The following is a 25,935-nucleotide window of genomic DNA, read 5'->3' on the forward strand; positions in this document are numbered from 1 at the left end:
TGTACTAATGCCCACCACTGTATTTCAGTCTGTCCCCGAGGCTGGAAGGAAAAATAGTGCATGCTGTCCAGATCCCTAAGCTATCATTCAGAGGTCATTGTTACGAGATGCATCATTATGAGATTGATGGCTACAGGATCACACCTTTGCCTCATCCCACTCATCATCTTGGGAGATTTGCTTTAGCACTGGAGCAGGAAAATCAAAGGTGTCAATGTTTTGTGATGGAACAATGAGAAACACTGAAGTCAGATTTCCAGACCTCCACTGATGCCTCCATGGAGGCCCCTCTCTGCATGCACAAGTGGGCAAGAGCAGGGCATTGTAGCCTCCCATCCCAGCTGTGATGTGATCAGGAAGTGCAAGCAGAAACTGCCTCTTCATTTTCAGTGGTGCCTACACAGTACAAGTGCTGAGGAGATACGGAGCAAGCAGGTGTTAGCAGGTGAGAAAGGGACAGAGGAGAGAGGGAGTTTCTGTGAAATAGAGTAAGCTAAATGATTCACTTTGGAAGGTGTTGTAACCACTGATATAATGAAGGTACAATGCTTCAGATGTCAGCAGCATACTGCAAGCTTGAGGAAAACCTGCACAGCTTCTCTGCAGCTGAATTGTTCATTCACAGAATAATTTTTCTTCCTCGTTATCAGGTTATTACAGACAGTTTTTTGTACTGCCAGAGCTCTGCTGACCAGCAGTGTGAGACTCTTTATAGCTGCAGCCGGTTAGGCAGAGTCAGGTATCCCAACATAAAGGGACCGTATGTACCTATTCATCCCCTTCCCTTGACGGAGTAACTACAGCAGTACAAGCAACTTTATACTGTCATAATTCATTCTCCATTGGGGGTGTTATATCATGTTAGAGAGATTTAGATGGTTAACGAGATAAAACATATGAATAGAGAAGCTAGTAGGATCTTGAATTAGGTTGTTTGTATTTTTTTACTTCTGGCACCCTACATGCCTCACAGTAAGTCAAACTTGTAAGAATAACAGAATGTAAACTGGGCAGGACTAAGTGTCATTGCTGGTGCAGATCAGTTTTTAACTACCTGAATGCTCAAACCTTCCTTTACCCCAGAAATCTTATACAATGATAACAAGTTTTCTTCTAAGTAATGTATCATTTACTGGCAAGGAGTACATATATACTAAACTTTCCAAAGGAAACCAGTGATTCCAGCTTCTTTTATATTTAAATGCCTGTCCTGAGAAAACTTATAAGGAATCTCATATGGAAACTGCTGTTGTAAAGCGAAGAGTGATAAGGGTGCAATCTATGGAAGATACAGATTGCTCAGTAGAGGGCTATTTTCTTATCTTCAGGACATTCTTGGGAAAGAGAAAAGACTAAAAAATAGTGCTGAGAAAGAGGGAAAGAGATCTAACAGCCAATAGGGAATGATGAAATAGAAAGGGTGAGAAAGGAGAGTCTTGGAAAGGGGCTAGAAAGGAAAAGACAACAAAGGGGGAAAACAGAGGAAGGCAAGGGGGAGGGGGTGGAGAGAGGAGAATGTGCTGGACAAAGGGGAAAGAAAGGGAAGAAGAAATGAAAGTGAGATGGGAAGAAAAGGCACAGTGCTGGGATGAATGCATTTTGTTCCTATTTATACATTTATATTCCAGTTAGTAAGGGTCTCTAAAGGCTGTGATTTATTATAAGTTTTCCTTTTCAGTCTCTTGGAGGAAGGGGCAAAGGCCGGAGGGGGCCGAATTCTTTGCCTAGGGCATGGCTATTCCTCCGGCTGGCCCTGAATTCAGAAAAGTGCTAATGCTCCCTGGAGCTGGAATGCAATTAATTTTCAGTGGCACAATGTTCTAAACAGAGTATGTTTGGGGAGGCTCAGGTTTGTGATTCTAGGCTACCCTTAGCCTATCCGTGCAAATAGGAGCTGCGACACTAGCTCCATCACCAGGTTATTACCTTACACTTGGGAAACCTGCACATCTCGGATTTTTGACCTTAAAATGTTTGTTTGCATGATATTTATTTAAGTGAAGAGGGTATCTCATCTTACCCATACATACTCCTCTCAGCATCCTGGCTCAAGTACACAGCAAAACCTCCTCTGAATTATCTCCCGTTGCATTTTGTTTTTTATTTAAACTTCACAAAGGTCAAATTTAGGGGATCTTTTTTTAACAAGCCCCGAGCTGAGACACTGGATTATTTAGAATAATCAGTTTAAAACCACATGTGACACATCACTGAAGCAGCATACTTTTTCCATGACAGCTTGTTGTGTGTCACAGGAACATTTGTCACTGATCACTCAATTATCCACAAATTACATCTTAGCTTCATTCACACCATTTCCTGGTGAAAATCAGGGCAGTCTTCTGAAGCCAATAGGCCCCATCTCTACTCATACTATTGCAATCAGGAGGTTATTTAACCCAGAGTTATAAATATCTTAGCTTTAAGACACTTTGCAGTAATTGAACGTGCTTTTTGGTTGCAAAACACTTCAGAAAACTTCAGAAATTTCAAGTAATAGAACTGTTTTATTCATCAGTGCCCAAAATTTTCAAAGGGGGAAATTTTCATAAGATGATTTTTTTTTTTTTTTCCCCCCACCTATCTGCCTCATTTCTTTCTCTCTCTGAAGCCAGACAGGGGTCCTCTCTCCCATCTGCTCTACTGGTGCAGCTATTGCCTGTATTCTGGAGGATGCATGGGTATGTGGCCTCAAGTTGCACCAGGGAAGGTTCAGATTGGATATAAGGAAGAATTTCTTCTCAGAAAGAGTGATAATGCATTGGAGCAGGCTGCCAAGAGAAGTGGTGGAGTCACCATCCCTGGAAGTGCTTAAGGATAGGGTAGATGTAGTACTTAGAGACATAGTTGGGACAGGAGGAGTTGGATTAGATGATCTTTAAAGGTCCCTTCCAACTCTGAGGATTCTATGATTCTACGATTCTATGTTTTAGTGGGCCATATTGGTGGTAGAAGAACTGTTGGACTTAGATCTTAGAGGTCTTTTCCAACCTTAATGATTCTGTGATTCTATGGGCAGGTGTCAGGGTTGTCTAGGGAAGCACAGAGGTTATACTCAGCTTATGAGTGAGGATGATTTGAGGAAAGATGGAGATAGGAGACACACAGGTGTGTATGGGCTTTGTGTTGTGCTCCAATTAGAGATAGGACCATGTCTAGGTGGCTTTGGAAGATCTCCAAGGAGGAGACCTCTTAATCATTAAGGGTGAATTTAGGTGAAATGTCACAAACATGCATCTTTTTCCTGGGATAAGACAGCAAGCAAAGCCTCACATATTTTGCTTTTAGCAAGGGTAGTAGCAATGCCATTGAAAATGGCTGTGCCATTATTTTGAGATCCTGTTTTGAAACATTTCCAGCACCAGGGAATGCGTTGTTAACCCCGAACACCTGTGCCACATTTTGCTGACTCAATTAGAAAAAGAAATGTTTGACCACTGCAGGACTCAGCCCATTCCAAGCTCCATTGTTTAATAAATAATTGAACATGACTGTACCAGGGAAGAATGACTTCATGATGTTTGAATAAGATATGCTGCCCAGTGGAGGCTGATGGGAAAAAAGATAAAATATGCTGAATACCATATATTTACACTATTGTTTTGTAGGTGAAATAGTATTTCCTTGTGAGTCACTGACTTTGCTTGTAGACCAGTGCCGATGTGCAGAGGCTCTAACTTGCACGTAGCGCAGCTTCCCCTTGATTGACTCCTCAGAAGAGAGGATTTGAATAATCTCTTTGCTGGCACAAATGTATTGGCAAAAGCAGGAGTTCCCAAACCATGTTCTGTGATGTGAAATCTGTTTTGAGGAAGGCAGAGCAGGAAGTTGGAAGAAGAGGACAGTTGGTGGGATATATATCACTGGGATACCTTCTGTTACCTCCGCCACTGTGTGTTACCCTAGCACGTGCAGGAGTTACCCTCAGCTATCATCTCTGCTATAGCAGCTTAAATCATAGAATGATAGACTCTTCTGAGTTGGAAGGGATGCTTAAAGGCCATCTGGTTCAACTGTCCTGCAACGAACAGGGAGACCTACAGCTTGATCAGGGTGCTGAGAGCCCCATCCAGCCTGACTTTGCATGTCTCCAGGGATAGGACACCCACCACATCTCTGGGCAACCTGTGCAAGTCCTTCATATCCTTACATTGTCCCTGAAATCCAAACAGTGGGAGGTTTTGTAGCTTGGGAAATCTTTACCATTTTGGCCATCAATTCGATGTGAAGAGGCTTGTTGTTGGACGGAGACACCTTCTAGATTTCTCCCAAGCAGTGTGCTATAGCTGCCAAGCTTGCAGACTCCTTTAGTTATATGCTGGGCTACCAAATCTTCTCTTTCTTGAGCCTATGAGATGGAGGCCAAAGGGCCAGTAGGTGACCCTGTCCTAAACATCACTGTGCAAAGCCACAGCTTCTCTGTACCAGCTTGTGCACCAGTCTATATACTTCCAGTCCAGTTAAGGTGCCAATGCCTCTTTTCTGTTTTTGTTGTGATTGGCAGCCTGGTGATGCCATCTCTGCACCTGAGCAGGTCTCAGCTATTGCTAATCCAATGCAAGCACTCTGTTGGAAGCAGGTAATGCGATGGGAAAGGCTGGTGGCTAATCTTTGACACGTGGCCCTTTTCTCTGGCTCAGCATGGGTTTTTGGCCTGAAGGTGCACAGTACATGGCATCATCTGGAGGGTGAGTGCAAAAGCTTTGAAAGAAGCAAAAGAAGTCAGGCAGGGAGCCTCCATAAATCTATCAGAAAGTTAAATACTGTAAAATCTGCATGTTGTTTACCAGCTGTGCCTACAATGAAGACAGAAATAATCCTGGTAAAACATGACCTCTGATCAACAAGGTGGAGAAATTAGGTCAAGCAGGTTTTTACTTGCTGAAACCATAAGCTGGGGATGGACAGAAATAAAATTATCTTCCAAAAATGGGTTAGTCTAATGACCCCACAGAAGGCTGCTGTACTGTTCAGCCGCGGGCAGCCAACTTGCTGCACTAGCGAACCTTCTTTGCATTGAGCACAGTATGCCCAGGGAAAAAAATCATGCAAAGAAGGGGAGAGTTTCATGCCTTGTGAACTGAGATTTGGTGCTTGAATTACATTGCATGGCAATCAGTGGCAGGACTTTCCTGTATAACCCTGGGGAAACCCTTCAGACTCCGTTATCTCCACTTGCAGAGCCATGCTCTAGGTGTGGTGCAAGGCGTTCCCACTTTGTGTTTTGCAGATGGGCTGCTGGGAGGGTGTGCCAGGGTGTCACTTCTGGGGCTTGCCCTTGCACACCCAGTTGGTGTGCCTGTTGTCTCTGCAGCAAGGCTCCTCCTGTCTGCACACCTTGGGCATGAGCATGGAACTAAGGCTCTGTGTGCTTTGGAGGTGGAAAAAGTTTATCTCCATGAAGCAGGTCCTGGTTCTTTTACTGAGCATAGATTCACAGATCAATAGATTCATGGAATCATAGACTCATATGCCTCACCAACCTTTGACCTCTAACATCTAAGCTAAATGTCCCCTCTTTTAGTTTGAAGCCATTCCCCTTTGTCCTATCACTATCAGACCAAATAAAAAGTCTGACCCTCCTGCTTGTAAGCTCCCTTCAGGTACTGGAAGGCCGCAGTGAGGCCTTCTCTGAGCCTTCTCTTCTCCAGACTGAACACGTCTAACTCCCTCAGCCTTTCTTCATAGGAGAGGTGCTCCAGCCCTCTGAGCATCTTAGTGGCCCTCCTCTGGACCCACTACAACAGCTCTATGTCTTTCTTGAGTTGGGGGCCAAATCCCTGGGTTCAGTACTCCAGTTGGGCCTCACAAGAGCTGAGTAGAGGGGGACAACCACCCCCCTCTCCCTGCTACCACCCCTCTTTTGATGCAGCCCAGGATACAGTTGGCCTTCTGGGCTGCACGCAAACGGTGCTGGCTCACATCCAGCTTTTCATCCACCAGAACTCTCAGGTCTTTCTCTGCAGGGCTGTTCTCAGTGAGTTCTTCTCCCAGTCTGTATCTGGGAAGCAGCGATGTGTCCTTCCAACAGTGGCATCAGCTCAGTGCCTTGTGGCATCCTCCCTGAGGCCATGGTGCTGGGTTTCAGCACCCTCCACACTCTGTTCTAGCATTGCTGGGGCTCAGGCAAACATGTATGGGAATGATGACAGAGTGTGCTCATCTATAATTAACGGGTAAAAGGATTCTCAGAAGAACTTGTAATCAGAAAAAAATGTCACCACAGAAAAGGCAGGAATAGTTGGTCAGCAATTTTGGATGGGGTCATCAGCCTTCACCCACTTCCTTGCACCCATATGTGGGGGCACTGACCTGAGGAAAGCAACCTAACCTGAAATAGGTTAAGTCCCTCCCTCCCTGGATGTTATTTAATGTCTAATGATGTAACTTACCAGACTCCATGCTTTCCCACAAAAAGCAATTTAGCAGAGCCAGGAGACGCATGTGAACTCAGAGGGTTAAACCAGCAAATGGGTGACATGATTTTACGCCTGTGGCAGTTTGTTCCAAAGATCAGCTGCTCTCAAAGCAAAAGTAAACTCACAGTGTTTATTATGAGTCACTTAAGCAAGCAAATTATTAGTCGAATCTAACTGTGGTTATGCGAGCTGGGACCTGAATTGAAGGTTAATCATTTTTTTTCTCCTAAAAAAAGAGAAAAAAAAAAGTGCTTGCCAAACTCCAAGGTGCTTTAGCAACTGCCACTGGAAGATGCTGCCTGCATGTACTCCAGGGCTACTCAGTCTTGGTAGCTCAGCACTTCTGCAGCTTATGGGACTGTTTCACTAGGGGATGTGGAGCTGCTTTTGAGGCTCCAATCCAAAGTCCACCAATTGTACAATCATAAAATTATAGAATGGTTTGGGTTGGAAGGGACCTTAAAGCCCACCCAGCCCCTCCCCTTGCTGTGGGCTTCTTGTCCCCACCAGATCAGGCTGCCCAGGGTCCCATCCAACCTGGCCTTGAGCACCTCCAGGGATAGGGCACCCACAGCTCTCCAGGCAGCAGTGCCAGAACCTCACCGCTCAGAGACCATGTGCAAAAGGTCAGATCTGGAGCTAAGAGGGAACAGTGGGGCATTTCCTTCTCCAGTTCCCAGCAGTGAGCATATTACATCCTCTCAATCGAAAGGAAAAAAATAACTCCATCAGGACTGAGCTTGGTGCCCATGGGCATACATTCAGGCATATCTAGTGTAGCTGCAGACTCTGGCATAGCAGCAGCCCAGTTGCTTTGAGTTGCTGTAGTAGCCAACAGCTTTAAAGCCTGTCCTAATGCTGCTGCACAGGGAAGGGTGGCAACAGCTGGAGGCTCTTGGGTGGGGGTGGCACAGGGTGGGGGGAGAATCCAGGAGCCTTTCATCCATGGATTGTAGGGAGAGTGATCTATGGGCAGAGATGGTCTGGACAGCTCTCCAAGGACTGGGGTGGAAGTGGCTCTCAGTTCATTGAAGAGGCCTTAGTGATGGCAATGCAACAGAAGATAATAAGGAAGGGGCCACATGAGCACATCCCATGCAGAGGATGTGAAGTTTGGCAGATCTGTCCTGACTGTGCAAGTTTGCCCTGGCACTAGTTATCCTTCATGCTCAATAAACAAACAATCAAACAAACAAAACCAACAGTGTGGATGTTTTCTGCATAAGGTAATAGAGTATAGGTCTCTTGAGTCAAATTTGGAGGCAGTTTAATAAAGCTCCTTGGAGCAGTGACTCTGTGTTGCTCTCTGTTTGTAGAGCACCATGTTGCTATTCACATGATTTTTAATGCAATAAAATTACACAATAATGCAATACAATAATAATAAATTAGAACAGAGATGGTTCTCAGCCATACCAAATGAGGAAAGGCAAGGTTTCACTCTTGCAATACCAACTCATTCCATAACCCTACGCAAACTGCTGGGTGTTTAGAAGCAGAGTTGCTCTTTTTATTTTATTTTATTTTATTTTATTTTATTTTATTTTATTTTATTTTATTTTATTTTATTTTATTTTATTTTATTTTATTTTATTTTATTTTATTTTATTTTATTTCAGTGTGCCTTTTTAAGGGTCTCTGGAATCACAGTCCTCTTTGGGAAAAACAGCATCTTAGCAGTCCTCTGCTCAGCTTCCCTCACTAGTGAAGGCAGCCGAGAAAATAATATCCCCACCAATGCACACTGGCAGAAACAAGCACAGTGACTGTAAGTGTTGTGCTAAACTGGGGCTTTGCCATTCATTTTACCAAGTCCAGCAGGGACCGTCCCATTCAGAGAGACGAGGCCCCGCTCTCCCTCCTCTCCCGCTCCCTAAAACGTCTCTATCTGGAGGAAAAGCAGTTTAGCACATCGATAGTCATGTTCAAATTCCAAGGCTAAGCACGAAGCCGGGGAGAGGGGAGGGTGGAGGGGGGGTGGGGGGGAGCAAAAAAAATCAGGTGCTTCTCAAAAACAATCAACCTGATTCACATGCAGCTCAGCAGCTTTTTTGATGGCTCAATTCCAGATTTCACAGCTATTCAATAGTTCTCTTGTGTAGCTGATCCTTGTCTTAGAATTCAGCACAACTCAATCCATTTTCCCTTTTCTTTCTATAAACACCCCCTCCTCCTCTTCCCCTCCCTTCATTTTCTTGATTTACATCTCTAGGGAGATGGGAATGTGAGGGAGAAGCTTGTAGTCTTCCTTCCTGGGGGGCCTTGAACTGGTGTCCTCTGTCTCAGGTTCCCATTATCCTGGCTGTGCAAGCCGCAGCCCCTCTGCACTCCAGCCCGACTCAATTGGAATTTAAATGCTTCATGATTGTTGTCTCACAGAATAGGAAAGTGCTGCATTAAAGAGTAAATTACAGCAGACAAGTAACTGCCTTGGGAAGGAGAATGAAAGGAGAGATGAGCCCAGCACAATGCCCGTTTGCTAAAGAGAGATTTCCAAAGATGAAACAATCTTCCTGGGACAGTCTCACAGGGGTAAATGTGACGCAGCCAGCATGGATATGGAGCTTCATCTGGGGGAAGTGCAGCGTGCTCAGCCCAGAGCAGCCCCATGTTATGCATCTTGCACACACATCTGAATTGTGCCCTGGAGCCAAGTGTGTAGCTGGATCTGGGCTGGATGTTCAGTCTCTTACATGGGGTGGATTTGGGCAGTTTTGCTGGGATTCAAACTACTAAGCAGCTTGCAAGGAAGTGAACAACAGAGATTTCCTCCTGTCCTTGCTTTCGATCATTTCTAAGCAGAGGAAGAGTTTTAAGTTATTGGTGATAGGTGGACGGTTGGATTGGATGATCTTAGAAGTCTTTTCCAACCTTAGTGATTCTATTCTGTGATCCTAAGTTCACTCATTGTGAATCTCTCTATAAATCTTCATCCATGCTGAGGCAACATCACTCACCATCTTTCCTTCTCTAGCCACACTGTGGTGATCATCATTCGTTGCCTAAATGCTGTTATTCATTGTGAGTCTTTCCCCATTCTCGTGCAAAACTGAATGGAAAATAAATCCCCCAAATTTTTCAGTTGTTTTAGAGATGCTTCTATATATTTTTATGTGCTCTGATATGCTTCAGGTCCAAGCTAGCGTTTTCCCACTTGAAATGGTACTACTAGAGTCAGCCTCAAAGCTCAAGTGCTCTTGTGCTCTCTGAGCAATGGCACAGCTCCCCTTTCCTTGCCTTGTGCTGGGCATGCCTCGTATAGGATCAAAGAAAAGCAAAGCATCTTCTCCAGTACCAAGGGAAAGTGATAAAAAGATGGTCAGCATTCATCCAGACCATCTGAAAAAGGGGCAAAAATAAATGACACAGCCACAGTACCAAGACCTGGAACAGAGTAAAAGTCAAGTATTTACCTTCGAGAGTTACTCAAGACATCTGTCTCCTTAACATCTTGGTCACCTTTGCAGAACCTGTCCTATCAATAGAATATTCATAAATTAAACCAGCCAAGTGCAAAGGATAGTCATAAAATGCCAAAATGAATGACATAAAAAAACTGCATTGCGATAAAAGAGCAAAATCTGGAGAGCTTCCTTCCCTCTCGGTCAACAGCATATGCCTTCCAACCTGTTGAAGCAAGGTGCCATGGGCATACAGTAAAATACCTGCACAGATATGACTAAGACGGATCAGAAAACAATGTCTGCACACATGCACATACGCAGGCACGCGGTCCTTCCCCCTCTGAGATCACAGCGCATGCTTTTCCTGGAGCTGGCTCCGAGTGGCTCCTGTTTAATTACTCCTCTGGAACCACTGCAGCAAAGGCTGTGCCAGCATTTATTTATTTATTTTCTTTGAAACGACATGTGAGAAATGCTCCTTGGCTCAGTGTTGACAATTAATGTGTCAGTGCTGAAATACATGTTTGTAAGATTGCTGTAGTTTTTTTGTTTGTCAGTGTCCGTTATGAAAGGAGGCTTTTCAAATGGCCTTCAGCCAGGACTCTGCCACCTCCCTCTGCCTTTGCATGTTGTGAACCCCAATATCCATTCAAAATATTTTGAGGAATGACCAGTGAGTTCCCAGAGAGAATATCCTGCATTTCACTTGGAACAGGGTCTATCTTTAGGGTCTACAACCAGGTACTCTGCAAAGCACTTCAGGAACTGCTGCAGTCACACAGAAGTGACTGTGCTTTGTCCTCATAACCCTAACCCTACACTTCATGTAAAAGCCCAGGCAGGGAACAATTTAAGTAAATGCTTTGTGCTAATCAGGTGCTTTAGTCCCTCTGATTTACCAGGCTCAGCACTGCCTTGATTCAGGGCCTTGTGGCCCAAACTAAATGCCACTGAAAACAATAGGAAAACTGGGCTTTGGATAAATACATGCACAATGTGAAATGCTTTAGTCTGAGGCCTTTTGAGGACAGCTAGCACAGTGCCATCAGAGCCCTGGCATCGTACCCTATTCTACAGTCCCACTCCCTACTGCAGCACAAGGATTCTGGTGTGAGGTCTCAGGTGAGGACTGTGCCATCTCCGTGCCTCTCCTGCAGAGACACAAACCAGGAGACCTCACAATAGCCAGGGGAGCTTCTGGGGATGGGGGCACACCAGACAAGTCCTTCTTTCATCCTCTCCAGACATTTTCTCCTGGCCTTAGGCAGAGACAGGAAGCCATGCATTGGGCTTACCCTGAGGGGGCCAGCCATGCTTTTTTAGCCTTCTCCTTTGAATAGGTGGGACCTGGATGTTGGGCATGAGGGAAGAGTTGCTCCAGCCCTGCAGGACTTCTGCCTGCTACAGGCAAGCAATTTGCATAGGTAGCAATTAAAACATCTCTGTCTCCAAATCCCCATAAGCACAGGGAGCGAGAGCACAGGCAGCAAAGAGCTGCAGCATCTCTAGTTGTGTCTGCCTCTCCTTTGCAGGCATATGCAAACGCCCAGCTCCCAAGCACCAGTCCACACTTTGAATTTATCTGCTTTGGCTGCTTGTCTCCCAGCTCCTTAGCATGTCTTGAATGTGGCTTATTGTCTACTAATAAAGAAAAGAGTGCAACTCTCCAGCAATGGCAAGAGCCCAGCTTTCATGCCCTGCTGCAGAGCCAATTCCTGTCAGGGAAAGAGGCTATCACTGGAGGTTTTAAATAAAACAGCTCTCCCCTAAAAAGCCCTCCTGTTATATAATGCTCTCCTTCTCCCTCTTTTAATGATAACAAGCAAGTAACTGTCTCTTTTTTACCATGACAGGGACAGATCCTGCAGCCCTCGCTTGAAAATCAGTGGGACTCCTGCCTCTGTGGGAAAGCACTGAAGGACCAAGTTCAGAAGTCACTGACTTAGGGTAGTGCTTCCCACTTTGGCTTGAAAGAGGCCAGAAAAACACAGGACACGGCATAGGACACATTATACATTTGCATTTTGGCATCAGCCAAAATATACATCAATACGATGAGGTATATAGTAAAAAACACATTCCTTCAGTGAGTGATTACTGTATTGTCTCAGTGCTTCCACATTAACTTGTTCCCAGGAAATTCCATCATCAATGCTTCAAGCCTGTGGCTGTTCAAGCCAGTTAGGATGATGGGAAATTACCCTCCTCAGGAAAATAGCATAATTAAAATAGTGATTCAATTTTGCTGTTATCCTGGGTCTGCATAACATTAACAATCTCTCACAAAATATTTGTAGTATATATTTGTAGTATAGGAAGGTCCCTATTATGTTCTTAACGAAGTATTAAAAACTGATTGAAAGAGTGGGTTTGGATTTCTGCTGCAACATCCAAAACAAGAGTAATACTGCCCCCCAAGAGATTCCCACAGTAAGATGTTTAGAGGAAAAAAAAGCCAAAACACATGACCATATGCAACAGAAGCGTTGCCAAACAATCAGACTTAGTTCAGCTAGATTGGTGCTCAGGTTTTCTGGCCTTTAGGTCCAATGGCAACCAGCACTGACTGTTCCTGAAGAAAGCTACTGTGGACTGCCTGCCTTTGGAAAAAGTCCTCAACTGAGTAACTGGAGAGAGCCTTGAATCATGAAGGTTTGTGTCTCTTCCAAAAACTGTTGTGCATCCAGCAGTTATGGATGAGAACAGCCATGTCCAATATATACACAGACATACATAAATACACTTAACACTGCATAGATCTTGCTGTCAGGGATTTCACATGGCAGCAGTTTCACAGTCAAATAAATATCTCATTCCATAACACCTTAGCTGACTGGCAATCATGGTATTTAAAAGCTCAAATATACGTGACAAGTAAAAGACTATATTTTGCTACATATATTTTAATTAGAAAAAAGAAAAACAAAAACAACCAAATAAACCAAAAACAGAGGAAAACAAGTTTGGCTCAGGTTTTGTAATGCAGCACCAAAATATGCAATATTTTTTGCTTAAACTCTCCTGTACTGAAGTTTTCATCATGTGTGAGCAGGCTTACAGTTCCCAAGGAATCAGGCTTCTTCTGGCCACCCTTGGGCATGAAGAGGAACCCCAAATGCCCAACTTCTGGCATTACTTTTTGTGCTGTTTCTTGAAACCGGCCCATGGCTGCGGGAGGTGATCTGCACCACCAAGGGGATCCTGCAGCATTTCTAGGCTACAGCTTCTTTCATTCACATAAGGCAGATGCACACTGCACCCAGGTTTGCTGGAAGCTAAGACTTCACATACAGAGGGTCACCAGATAGGAAAGTCCCTGCGGGCCAAGGAGCTTAGAGTGACTTTAGATGAGGCTGAGTCACCTCTGGAGATGTTCTCTTTCATTCCCCATCAACAGAATATATATAAATTCTTAAAACATGACTATTATACACAAAATGTAGAGCTGAAATCCCATCCTGCCTTTGTCATCTGACAAAGGACAATGGATTTGTGGGGGTTCTACCTTTGCATGGTGTTTCAAAGACCCAGGAGACAGCTCTGAATGGAGGTGCCTAATGTGTGTATCACAACTGCTGACTTCTGTGCCCAGAAAACCTTTAAATACAGACCAAGGGGCAGAGGCTGAATGTAGAGTTATATGGTCTGGAAGTCAATTGCATCTCTTTTTCTACCTAGATCTGTGTGTGTATAAATATGTTAATATAAACTCTGAATTAAGCAGCTGATGGCTGGGAAATGAGAAACTTTAGTTAGCTATTAAGATGTTTTAAATAAGGATGCTTGTATAAATCTGCTCAGCCAGTGCTTCTTTTGGGTTCTGCTTTGTGCCTGGAGTGGGCCATATGTGCTGAGTCTCAAAAACTCCCTCAGTCCTACCATGCACAACTGTGCCACTCTGATAGGGCACTATAGTCACACTTGGGAAAACAGCAGAGAAGTGGGCAAAATGGATTTCCAAAAGTAATATTAACTAAATCAGAAATACGCAGTACCAGTTTCCTACTGCACTGCCAGTCAATGCAGCCCAAGAAATTATTTTCTATTACTGATGCTGAAATGGCTACAGTTACAGCTATAAGTAAAATCACCTGAATAGTTGCTTTTCTGGTGTGGTCACAGAACTAAAAACTCAAAATATAAAATGTAAGTTGCAGTTGTCTTGAAACAGACTTGGCTTTGTTATTTTCAGATTCAAATTAAATGAAAAAGAGTACTTGGTCAAAGTCCACTCAAAGCAGAGTCAAAGGATTCAGAAACCAACCCCAGACTAAATGTTCATTTCCTGACGTTATATTTAACCTTTAAGATCAAACAATAATAATAAAAAAATGCAGGTAGTCATCTAAATTTTCTTTTTCCAATTAAGTGTTTTGTAATATGAACAACTGTTTTTCAAATTGCTTTTTTTTCCCCAGCCAAAGCTACTCATTGACTGGATTGACCTGTAGTTGTGAATACGGTCATCTAAAGTAACTAGAAACACTTTTCTGCCCTCCTAACAAATTCCTGTGTGCAGCCCCATACAACCTTCCCTCTCACAACCAATGGTGCGTGAAGGATGGACACCCTTCCTGGCCGAGGCATTGCTCTAAACGGAGAAGTGAAAGGGCACTGTGAACATGACACTTTTACAATCCAAGCCAAATTCTGCTGGATATAGTAGGAGTCTTTCTGTTGAGTTTGGTGCACTCTGCGTAGGGCCATTATTCTGAAAGCTGCACCTTTGCTTTGTGTGACGGCAACAAGATGTTTCTCTGAGGCTTCGGTAGACACACCTCCACACAAACACCGCTTTGTGGTATGGAGGTTCAGAACTTTAATTTCTTGATTTTCTGCCTGGCTCCTCTGTGTGTGCTGATTCACCCTTCTTAACAATCAATGCTTGAACTGGGGCTGTATGAATCAGCAGGAACAGATCCAACCTCTCAGGCAGTAGGCTTCTTTCTCAGTTGCGGCCCTTCTCCCACACCTGAGACAAACATTGCCACCAGCATTACAGGTGTCCTACATACTTTTCCCTTTTAAAGCCTTCCTGTCCTGGACCATGCTTTTGCCACCTTTCCTAGAATCACGAAGTCATAGAACCAAAGAATTGTAGGGTCACAGAGTCATAGAATCACAGAATCATGGAGTTGCTTGGGTTGGAAGGGACCTCAAAGATCACCTAGTTCCACCCCTCTGCCCCTTCATGCTCATATATCTCTTTGGTCTGAATTAGAACACCGTTATTGTCACAGGTGCACAGCACAAGAGGGAGCTGAGGAACACAGGTTATGGGACTTGCCCATGCTGATGAGCAAAGTTGCAATTAGATGAATTAGTATGAATAATTGAGGTTGGCTTTCATATCAGCAGCCAGGTATACTTTTTTTTTTTTTTTTATCACAAATCTGGCACATAGTTTGCCAGCCATAAGCTGGGACTGAGTTATTGTCGCGGCTGGAGGCACATTTGCTTGTGAGTTATGACAGCTTTTCTAAAGCAGAATTCAACACCTGAAAAGGAAGAAACAAGTGGATTTAGATGCACGTTCTTACTTAAAGCTTCTCTCTGTCATACTGTCACTAAATCCTCTCTGCTCAGAGCCATCAATTGATTATTTCAAATCCCATATTACATTTCTAATTCATTTTTTATCCTCCTTTCCATCTTCTGATTTATTGTCTCTAAACTTTGCAGACCTTTTCTGGCTAAGTTGGAATATTGTATGCCCTAAATCTAAGGATTACAAAATGTTTGGAAGTGATTTAAGAATCTGAGTTATTACTCATTTCACGGAGTAGAAAATTGAGTCTTTGCTCTCTCTCCACATCAGAGGACACGCTGCTGAAGACAGACACTTAAAAGTGAGAGGAGACCCACGTTTTAAGCAGGTCAGGGTCTCTGCTCTGCACAGTATGTGCATTAATAACCACAAAAGCAATTGTGCATAATGAACATGTGGAAGCAGTTTTACTACTTGATACGATCTCTGAGCCAAAGAAGAAGTTGTCTGATTTGTCAGCATCTGGGAAGCAGCTCCATTGAGACATGACTGTATTAGTCTTCGCTTTGTATCCAACCTTATTAAAGACTTATGCTTTAAGTCTGCTTCTAATAAAAGCCTGCTTTGGTAGGAGCTGGGCTTCCTTACCATACACGAGTCACCTATTTTTAATAGAGAGTTAGTAACATTTGCTACCGAGCTGCTAAATCACTTCAAGCTCTTAGCCCACCTGCTTGTTTTTCAGTGATACGGATGAGTTCAGCTGAGCTTTCCAAAAAGGAAGCAGCTGTGGTCTCCATCAGAAAGACTAAATGCAAGTCAGTAATGCGACCACAGTGAAGAGGTAGAGACAGGAGACCAGTGGTTCCCTCTGAAGTGGGACAGTTGATGACAGTTCTTCTGAGGAGAATGAAACCTGGAAGTTCACTCTCATCCAAGACCGCTCTCTTAATTTGGTGCTCTGGGTATGGCTATCAGGTGGTTTCTGCCTTTCCCAGCAGCATTTGAAGCCCACAGGATGTAGCCAGAAACAGTGATGGATGAAGCCATCTCTGGTATCTTGGCTACCTCTCCAGCTGGTGTGGGAAATCATTCATTTAAGTGGAGCTACACTGATTTTTGTTTACTTGAAATCCTGTCCAAGGCCATCAGTGAAAGCCAGGTCTGATATGCATCAGTGTTGTGAGAGTTATTATTTCTCAAGCATGGCCTGTTGCCTGCTTTTAGTTCCTCACAAAACTCATGTGTTCTTGGTGTATGTTTCATTCATGACCAAGTTGGCCTCATTCACTCAAGGCCAAAGAGGAGATTAGGAAGATTGACATCTGCTAACAGCAGCTTGGTAGTTCGTCTGAGGTGCTTTATCAAACCTGTTGGAGGCAATAATAAGCAATGAATGTCAGGAGCTCAGCCAAAGGAAATGGCCAGATGGTGCACACCAGTGCAGATGCATGAACCTTGAAGAAGAGATCTGACTGCGAAGAGAACATTGCAGTCAACTAAAAAGTGGATAGGGGAGCATATAATTTATGGACTCTTAAACATACTTTTTCTCCTGAGGTCTCCATTTCTTTCCTCTCCTCAGGTTTTCTCACGGCCTGTACTGCCTAGGCAGAAGTTTGGCTTTTGAAAATGGGCATCCTGCCATCTGAGACCCGTTACTGCTCTCCAGACTGCAGAGTGTATGGCTTAGTCCAGGGCTAAATGCACACTGTCATGGAGGCAGATATCTGGGGGATGTTTGGGTGGGAGATGCACAGCTGCTGGCTGTGGCTGATGTCCGTGATGTGTGACTGAGCAAAGGCCACTTTCTTCCCAGCTCTGCTTGCAACACTTAAATCAGAGAAGCAATAATGAGTCTCTGTCTTCAAGATAAAAGGGATATCAGCTTTCACAGGGCTTTTTTTCCCAGTTGTTAGAAATCAGGTCAAGAGGCTGAGTTAAACAATTGCTGCCTGGACTTTCCTTCAAGGTAAGTACAACTTGAGTTTTGTCCTTTGCACCTTTTTCTCAGGCTCCTTTTTGTGACGGGGAGGAGGACACAGATGCTGCCTGGATGTACTGGTGGACAGTTCACACCTGCCTCACCGATTAATATCTGGGGGATTATCCTAACCCTGCTCCAGTGGTCTTCGGTGCTGTTTTGAACTCAGGATGGAGTTGAAGAAAATTAGGAAGGTGAGAAGGGGAGGTGCTGCACGAGGAAGAAATGAAATGTTATTTTTCCCACAATGATGCCTAGCTGGTCCTGAATAAACAAAGCCCAGGATGTGCATATTAAGATTACATTTGTCTTATCTGTGATCAGACATTGCTGGAAACAGAACTTGTGAAACCACAGTGCAAGAATAACAGTTTTCAGTGATAGAGAACAAGCTGTTCTTGGAGTGTGTAAGGGGAGGGGGTTGACAATCTCATCAACAGAACAAGCCTGTTAGAAAGGTTAGAATGGTAGGACCTGGATCAAGCCCAGTAGGAGGGAAATGCCTCTGTGAGTTTTCAAATTCCATCAGATGAATATCTGCATCTTCAGGTATATCTTTAGCATTTTTTCTATGTTCCTCTGCATACCTAATCTTTGGTAGAGTCACCATCCCTGGAGATATTCAAGAAATGTGGAAACGTGGCACTGAGGGACATGGTTAGTGGGCATAGTGGGGATGGGTTGATGGTTGAACTAGATGATCTTACTGGTCTTTTCCAACCTTAATGATTCTGTGATTTTATGATTCTATGATTTGCATGTGCTAAACAGAGGATCCTACCCTGGGACTGAAGACCAGAGTGTGCCCAGATGCCTTGGGTGCTGAGGAAGTCAGCATGGATAGATAGGTTTCTTCACTGATATCGGAAATGAGGCAGACTTATCCATTTGCCCTAGACTGTACCCCACAGCAGGGGGCTGCATGTCAGTTCTACAGCAGAGCCAAGAAGACAAAAGCAGTCCCAAGACATCTCCCAGAAACCAGCCCCAGTCTCCATGCCACCCAAATCCTTCATAGAAGATATTTAGAAGAAGAAACTCAAAGGACTGGGTTAAGATGGAAGTGGGAATTTCACAACCATTGCACCATGGTGAAGGAGCTTCTCCTCACCTGAACTCAGGGTCTCTTCTCCTGTTTCTGCCTTGCAATGAAGAGCATGAACTATATTTTCCCCCACCAGTCTAAAGGCAGAGGTGCACAGGGTCTACGCAGCACCATTTGGCTCTGTATTATCTTCATCTTAACTGTAATTATTGCCTGGCTTGCTTTGAAGCATGCTGCTATTTTCCTGCAGTGCATTAGCAGCAGCGTCACTGCAGCACTGCATTATAAGAGCTGAAGCTGTCAAATGTGCCTGGTTTGCTTTCAGCATAATGCCAGAGAGGCACAAGGCTGTGCATGAGCCAGTCCTGTTGTGAGATTGGGGTGTTGAGACACGCGAGTGTGTGTATAAGGGTTCATGAATTTAGAGAAATAATGTTTCCCCTCCATCCAAGGCCAGAAGACTGAAATCCAAACAAGCCTAAAGTTCTTTACCATTGACGCCATAACAGCATTTGAGGTTTAGAAAAGGAGTGGAAAAAATGTGTTGCTGTAGTAAGGGAATTGTAATAAGATCTTAGCCTTGGAATAACGTGCTTTTTAGTGAGGCAGCAAGCTCCTCCTCTTCGACTTGTGAGATTTGTGAGGAGAAATGTGCCCCAAAGAATGCAAGTCATTTTGAGTGGGGAGAATACTCAGCAGGGAATGAATGGAAAGACATCCTGTAAAAACAGAAGAGCGTGGATGTTCTTTTCTCCTTCCACCTCGTTCCCCCTTCCTCAGCTCAAGCTGAAGTGCACTGCAGCAGGGGCTGCTGGAAGCACAGTGTAGAAGCTCATGGCAACACTGAAGAAGGTTCAGACTACAGCAAGGAGAGGAGGATAAAGTGCTTCTACCCTAGACAACATATTGTCCTGATGTGAGCCCATTTGTCTCTGATCTGTAGGGACCTGAGTTGCAGGAGGATGAAGCTGAGACTCCGGTTGCCTTCCAAGGTTCAGCAGCTCCTGGATATATTGCAACGCAACTCTTGATGGAGGTCGTAGGAACTGATGACACACCATAGAATCACAGAATCATTAAGATTGGAAAAGACCACTAAGGTCATTCAGTCCAACCACCAAACCATCCCCATCATGCCCAATAACCTACATCCCTCAGTGCCAAATCTCCACGGCTCTTGAACACCTCAAGGGATGGTGACTCTACCACCTCCCTGGGCAGCCTGTCCAACGCATCAGCACTCGTTCTGAGAAGATAAAAAAAAAAATGATATTAAGAATAATAAAGGGAGAAATAGCGAGAATAACAGAAAATATTATTTTTCCATGATTAATCCATAGTGTGCCAGCACCTTTGTCAATAGATACTGTCAAAAGTCTGGACAACTGTCTGCACAAATAACAATTTGAGTAAATCTGTTTAGCTAGAATAAGAAAACATGGAGATAGGTTATAGAATCAAGAGTGTGATGGAGAAGATGTGAAGGGAGCACCTGTTCATCATCCATCCACCAAAAGGAACCATATAGAATCATCAAGGTTGGAAAAGACCTCTAAGATAATCTAGTCCAACCGTTCGCCTACCACCAATATTTCCCCACCAAATGGTGTCCCTTAGAACAACATCTAAACATGGAACCAGGTGGAGCATGTTGGTAGCAGACTGAGGTGGTTGTCCTTTGCTTAGTAATAAATCTCTGGAGTTTCTTGCCAGAAGACACTGGGTGCTGAGGTATTACGTGGGCTCAAGTCCATTGGTCAATTCTTTACTAGGCAGAATCACAGAAAATAAATTTATTGCAGACTGTTAAATACCAGAAGACAAACTGTGGAGTCAGGAACCACAAGTCACTTGGTGCTTGAGAAGTGTTTGGAGGAACATACTGCTGTATTCTCATCTCTTCTTTTACTTTTTCCCAATCATTTGTTGCCCAATCCAGTATATTCTGCCAGATTGATCTTTGATCTGACCCGTAGCACAGTCCTTGCATCAGATCACAAATATTTATGGAATCACTTATGCAGAGTGCATTCATACCTCTTGTTTCTATTACACCTATGCCTAAACTTCAGTTTGTTTGTTTGTTTAAATTTTTTAATCATTAAAAAAAAAAAAAAAAGAAAGAAATTTCTAATCCTGTTGGATGTAGGTAGAATGCCAGATACAAAGAAATGAGGAAATTGAGATAATTTCTTGTGTTTCAGAAAAACAGGTGTCTGGTGAATGAAGTCAAGCTGGGAAAACATGTTAAAAAACATTCTGTATGGATGTTCTGTACGAACACCAGCAAGTGTACCAGCAAAGTACACCAGCAAGTCTGTCTGCCAAAGACAGTGTTTCCAGATGTTTGCAGTGCATCAGCCTGGTGTTTAAATAAAACCTGTAGCAGTAATTCTGTGAATTCTTCCGAGGACCATGTGAAGCCTGGACTGCATATGACCATGTTGTCTAGGAGGTGAGGACTGGCAGAAGCATTGAGAAGAGTGCACGTTTGAAAGTTTAAACAGAAATTCCTCTGAAGTTTGTTCCTTTGTTCCAGATTATGTAATGTGTTTTAGGTCTGTGAGTCCCGAACTTCATGCAGCATGGAGCAGTACGAGCTGGAGCCTCCTCTGGCTGATCATCAGGCTGAAGTCAACCACCGTGTTGTTAGTTGGAAACTGGCCAGGTTTGCAGCTGAGGCGTCAACACAAGCTGTCTGTGAGCAAGAATCAGCACCAATCTCTGAGATTATAAAGAAAGCTGAATATCAAATTTCATCACAAATACATACATGTTATTGCTGCTCACCTGGAGCTTCCTACAGGCAGAAAGAAGCATTTCCAGGGAATGACGGATTTCACTTATCTTCAACAGCTGTTTTGAAATGGACACAGAGATACTTAAGAGAACACGTTTAGACTAGACTCCCGCTTACAGATGATTAAAATTAGATGAGATCCATTCTTTATGACGGTTCTCAAATTTTAGTTCTTTCTTCAAATCTTTTGTGGACAGCTCAAACAATTTCCTACAAGTTTTCCTTCCTCTATGTGTTAAGGAAAAATTTCACTGTTCTAGCTTAGTGGAGACTCAAGCAGGTAAGTTTCAATGAAACTAAAGAAAGTGACTAAAACCTGGCAGTAGTAAAATGATGAGAGATGCTATTTCACAAACTATGGGGCACTGTGCATAATAGAGCTTATTTTTCAGAAGTTCTTAATTATTCTTACTGTGTTATTAAGTCTTTGTTCTGATGGGATACAAGGGGTAAAAATTAATGGAAACTCCAAAATAGTGCTAAATCTGAAAAAGAAGTAGTGGTAACCGTGAGGGATTTGCTAAGTACTGGCCTGATCCCACCACACAGTGTGCATAATATTTGTTTACTTGAATATTCCCATTAATCTCAGTGGAGCTGCTGCTTACCTGCAGAAGCATCACAGGGTCACAACAGCTTTCAGAAACATGGCAGGCATTGGATGCATTCAGCCACTAATTCTGCAAAGGGCAATCAGGACAGGTCTTCTGATGGAGGTTTTTTTCAGTACTGGATTTCAGTAGGGATATTTTTTTCAGGAATGTGTTCCTACATGCATTCACCAGCTACAAGACTACATTTAAATACTTACCAAAAGATAATGTTAATGGATACTGTGATTTTTAATCTACATTTAGAAGGCATTTTGAACTATTTCTCATGACAGGTATGCAATCTAGGGAGGAGAGTGTAGGATAAAGGCCGAATTTTATTTCCTTTTACTATGTTTAATGAGACACTTTTGTCACTTGAAACAAGTGGATAAGAAAACAAATCCCCAAGCAGTAGATTTCCAGTAATCGCCAACAGAACACGCTCATCTTCTGGTAGATGTACAAAGTACCTGCATTTTGCTTACTGGCCCCTTTTAGAAACTGGTCATGCATGTCTGGAGTAAATCATTTTTAAGTTTCTGTTGTACGTGTGCAGATGTATAAACTTTGCAGCTCTTGCAGGGGTGTAGCTGAGGACAGAATGTTACCCTTTGAGTTTGGGTGTTTTTTAAAAACCCCACAATATGCCTCCTGGAGTCATAAGTCAGTGGTTGGGTGACTGGTTTGAATTAGGACAACGAGCAAAGACAAACGAAACATAATCCTGCACGTCTGTACATTCTGGAGGCTGTCCTTTTCATTTGGTGTCAGTACTGAACCAAAAGTATTTAGAGAGGCAATATTATTGAACACAACAAATAGGAAGCAAAGCATAATTTTTGTTAGGGGTAAGTCATCCCTTAGGCAGAAGCATTCCATCGGTCTTACTGCATTTCACTGCACTGAATTATGGTTAATTTGTGGTCGGAAAAAATAGAGGCACTGTGGTTACTGAAAATTATATACTGTGTTTCCAGCTTAAAGGGAAACAAAGGCATGTGTTGTAAATATAAGCTCTTTTTTTTTTTCTCAAATTTTAAAAACAAAAATCCATCTGAATGCTTTGTTCACGCTCTTTTCAGCATCCATAGTAACTATGCTATTTCACTGCCCATTTAGGAAATATTTCTCTAGTGGGAAGATGAAAATCAGTACTGTTGAATAATTGGCAGCTATGAGTTCACTGTGTTCTTGTGTCCAGATCTACACAATGGTGACAATATTTGCTCCCTGATGGTACAACTAGAAAAAGAAAATTCCTGTTTTAAGCAATATCAATGACTAGATGTTAGGAAAAAAATGCCAATGCAAATGTTGGATTTTCCCATTATTTGATATTTTAACTCAGCACTGTAGCTTTTCCGGAGGATATATGCCAAACATTACAGGCCTGAGGCAAGAATTGCTTGTTAAATTTTGTTTCTTAGGAGGTCAGACTAAATGATTAAAATGATCATTTTGATCTTAGGATTTTTAGCTTAGGAACTTCCTTTTGGAACATGGCTTCTGGGCCTTGACCATAGGAACCTTTCAGCAGAAGTATGTCATTTTGATGATGTTCTGTGCACATTTGGTTTTCAATAGATTACATTTTTCTGCCAATCACTGGGCCTTAAAAATCGTTTACTATTCATCTAAGAACAGAAATCAGGTAATGAAAGGTTGTCTCTTGTTACCGATGCAATGCTTCTGAAAGATGAAAGCTTCATTTACCAAGAGGGTGATGTGGCTTTTGCTGTGCTGAGGACCTCCGAACCCAAACACTTATGTTTCTGGGACTGAACCAAGAAGAAATCCTGCTAGCTTGGTGGTGCAAAGGTCCTCTATGGATATAGGGGTGGTAATGGAGGATTTTGTACTGCTGGATGACTGACTGCAGGCCTGAGATGAGTGCTCAAAAGAACAGCAAAGCTGAACCTGCCTCTTCCTGCAATGTCTGAATGGTAGCAAATCTACATATCTAGTGGCTTTTTTGGGTAAAATATCTCTACTTCCAAAAGCGGCCTTGAAGCAGAGATTTTGGACATCATAAGCCTTTCCTTCTGTAACTGCGTTGCCCAGTTGTGTGCAGTGTTTTGTTCTGCTGGGCTGCAATCAGTGCATCAGTTTGCCTTGGGAAGTGCACCCATATTATACTGATAGATTTTAGTTAGGCATTGATGGCAATGACTACTACTGGTTCAGCCAGGGCTCAAAACAATGGAAAAATCTCATGATAAGCTCTCTAAATATGGCTGCAATTTTGCACGCACAAGTAGTTTTGGAAACTTCAGATAAGCTTCCAGAGGTTTAGATCCAGGTCCAAACAAAACCCAAATGATAAAATTATGGGGCTTGTGCATCACTAACACATACTCCTATATTTACTTTCATTGGGAAATACTAAACATTTTATGGATTTTTGCATGCCCCAGTTAGTTCTCTGCACTGGCCGGAATTGCTATAGTCTTCCTTTGCAGCTATATAGACATCAATAAAGATGAATAAAGCTGGGCAGTCAGATTCTAATTTATGCTGATCGTGTTGGATGGCTCAGGGCACTTCAGCACACATGCTTAGCCAGTGACCTTTCACACTCGCCTTATAGATCAAAGCACTTTATTCGTCCACTTCCAAGAAAATCACAAAGACAAAATTCCCATTCAGCACGCCTTTATTAATCTACAAAGGGCCAAATCCTGACGGCTTTAATCTGCTCCTACTCATCACTGCCATGATTTAAGGAGCAGAGCATTGCCATCAGAGGGCTGGGCCCAAAATCAATATGCAGGAAGGCCAAATTCTCTGTGGCTATAAATGCAGACTGGACCACTGCATTCAGAAGGGATCTCACTGTCTCTCTCCATATTCCCTGGCAGGCAAGCTCTTTGTCTGTGAATCTGACAAATTCTCAGGAAAAGTTAAATTCCCCTGATGCATTTTTCACTTTGAATTTTTCTGCTGAATGCTTGTTTGTCTTCTTGCAGATATTTGCTGTGCCAGGCCTGATTGCTTTGGGCAACTCTCATTGGATGGCTCTTGGAAGGGTGCACAAGATAAGAAGGTGCCCTGGGCTTCATAGAATCCAATTGCATAATGCCTTATCTAAGTTTTTGATTATGTAGATTTACTTCAAAACTAAGTGCATTCAGACAATTTCTACAAGTGTGCATGCCAAAAGATCTGTTCTGTAATACATTGGTGCAATCTGTTCGAGTTTCTGAGTCTTGTTCTCAGTCTGTAACAGGCGATCTCCCCTATAAGTCACTTTCAATTCACAACCGTGTCAGTGAAAGGAGAACCAGGGCACCCAATACACACACATGAGAATAAAAAGCATCCTTAGCAGCTGAGGATTGGTCACAATTTCAGTTTTCCTCCTACTGATTAATTTCCATACTTCTTAAAAGACAAACTTCTGTTCACTCCTTATGGTTTATGTTTGCTTGTGTTTGATATTATTTAAATGCACTTGAAATATCAAGCAGGCTCAGTTTCTTTCTGGTGCTGGGCTTCCTTTTCAGTCTATATTCTCACTTTGTCTAAATCTCACTTTAAATAAGTATGCACAGTGCAACTATTTATTTTTGGTTTATAATTTTCATCAGTTCTGCTAGCAGATAGCACATTGTTGTGAGGATAAAAGGCTTGGGTAAAATTCTAGTGAACACATTTCCCTCAACTGAACATCAGGTTTTTGGTAGAGCACTTTTGCACAACGTGTCCTACTTTCCACAGAAATCTCTATTTTATTGAATTTAGTTGAAAAGTAAATACTGCAGTTAGAAGTGGAACAGGGCATAAACCTCATAGTTAAATTCTACTGAAAATACCAGGATTATCCTTAGTAAGTGTATTTGAAGGAAACTCTCCTTTATGACTGTTTCACCTTGCACACAATATACCCGCTGAAAACCAATTAATGGTTAGTGATAATTATCTGAGATTGAAATTTCTGCCTATATTCATTTTTAATGATGGTTTTGAAATATTAAAAGCAAGGAAATGGACAGATCAAATGATAGATTCATAATCTAGCTGTGATGCCACAGTCAGGATTAATACCATGTAGACGAATATATGCTTTTAATGAGTTGGGACAGAGATAATATGTTAATGAAACACCAGTTTTAGACATCTGAGCATAATGAAGTTTCTTTTTCTTGCTAAAGTTTGGATCAAAGTTAAACCACAGGTGTTCTTCACGCAGTTTAAACTATATA

The 25,935-nt window shown here is 42.9% G+C and overlaps 2 long non-coding RNA genes across 2 annotated transcripts; both read left to right on the forward strand.

The window, feature by feature from the left end:
- The first annotated feature begins 272 nt into the window (after window positions 1–272).
- Window positions 273–11,909, forward strand: LOC101749105. The gene is made up of 2 exons (XR_001466475.4): window positions 273–445; window positions 11,677–11,909. It is a non-coding gene; the product is annotated as an uncharacterized LOC101749105 (long non-coding RNA).
- A 2,892-nt stretch (window positions 11,910–14,801) lies between these two features.
- On the forward strand, window positions 14,802–21,290 carry LOC121110683. Its single transcript, XR_005859564.2, has 3 exons — window positions 14,802–15,185; window positions 17,326–17,489; window positions 20,899–21,290. It is a non-coding gene; the product is annotated as an uncharacterized LOC121110683 (long non-coding RNA).
- The last annotated feature ends 4,645 nt before the right edge of the window (window positions 21,291–25,935 follow it).

The sequence above is a fragment of the Gallus gallus genome, chromosome 4 (assembly GCF_016699485.2).
Source record: "Gallus gallus isolate bGalGal1 chromosome 4, bGalGal1.mat.broiler.GRCg7b, whole genome shotgun sequence".
NCBI classification, from domain to species: Eukaryota; Metazoa; Chordata; class Aves; order Galliformes; family Phasianidae; genus Gallus; species Gallus gallus.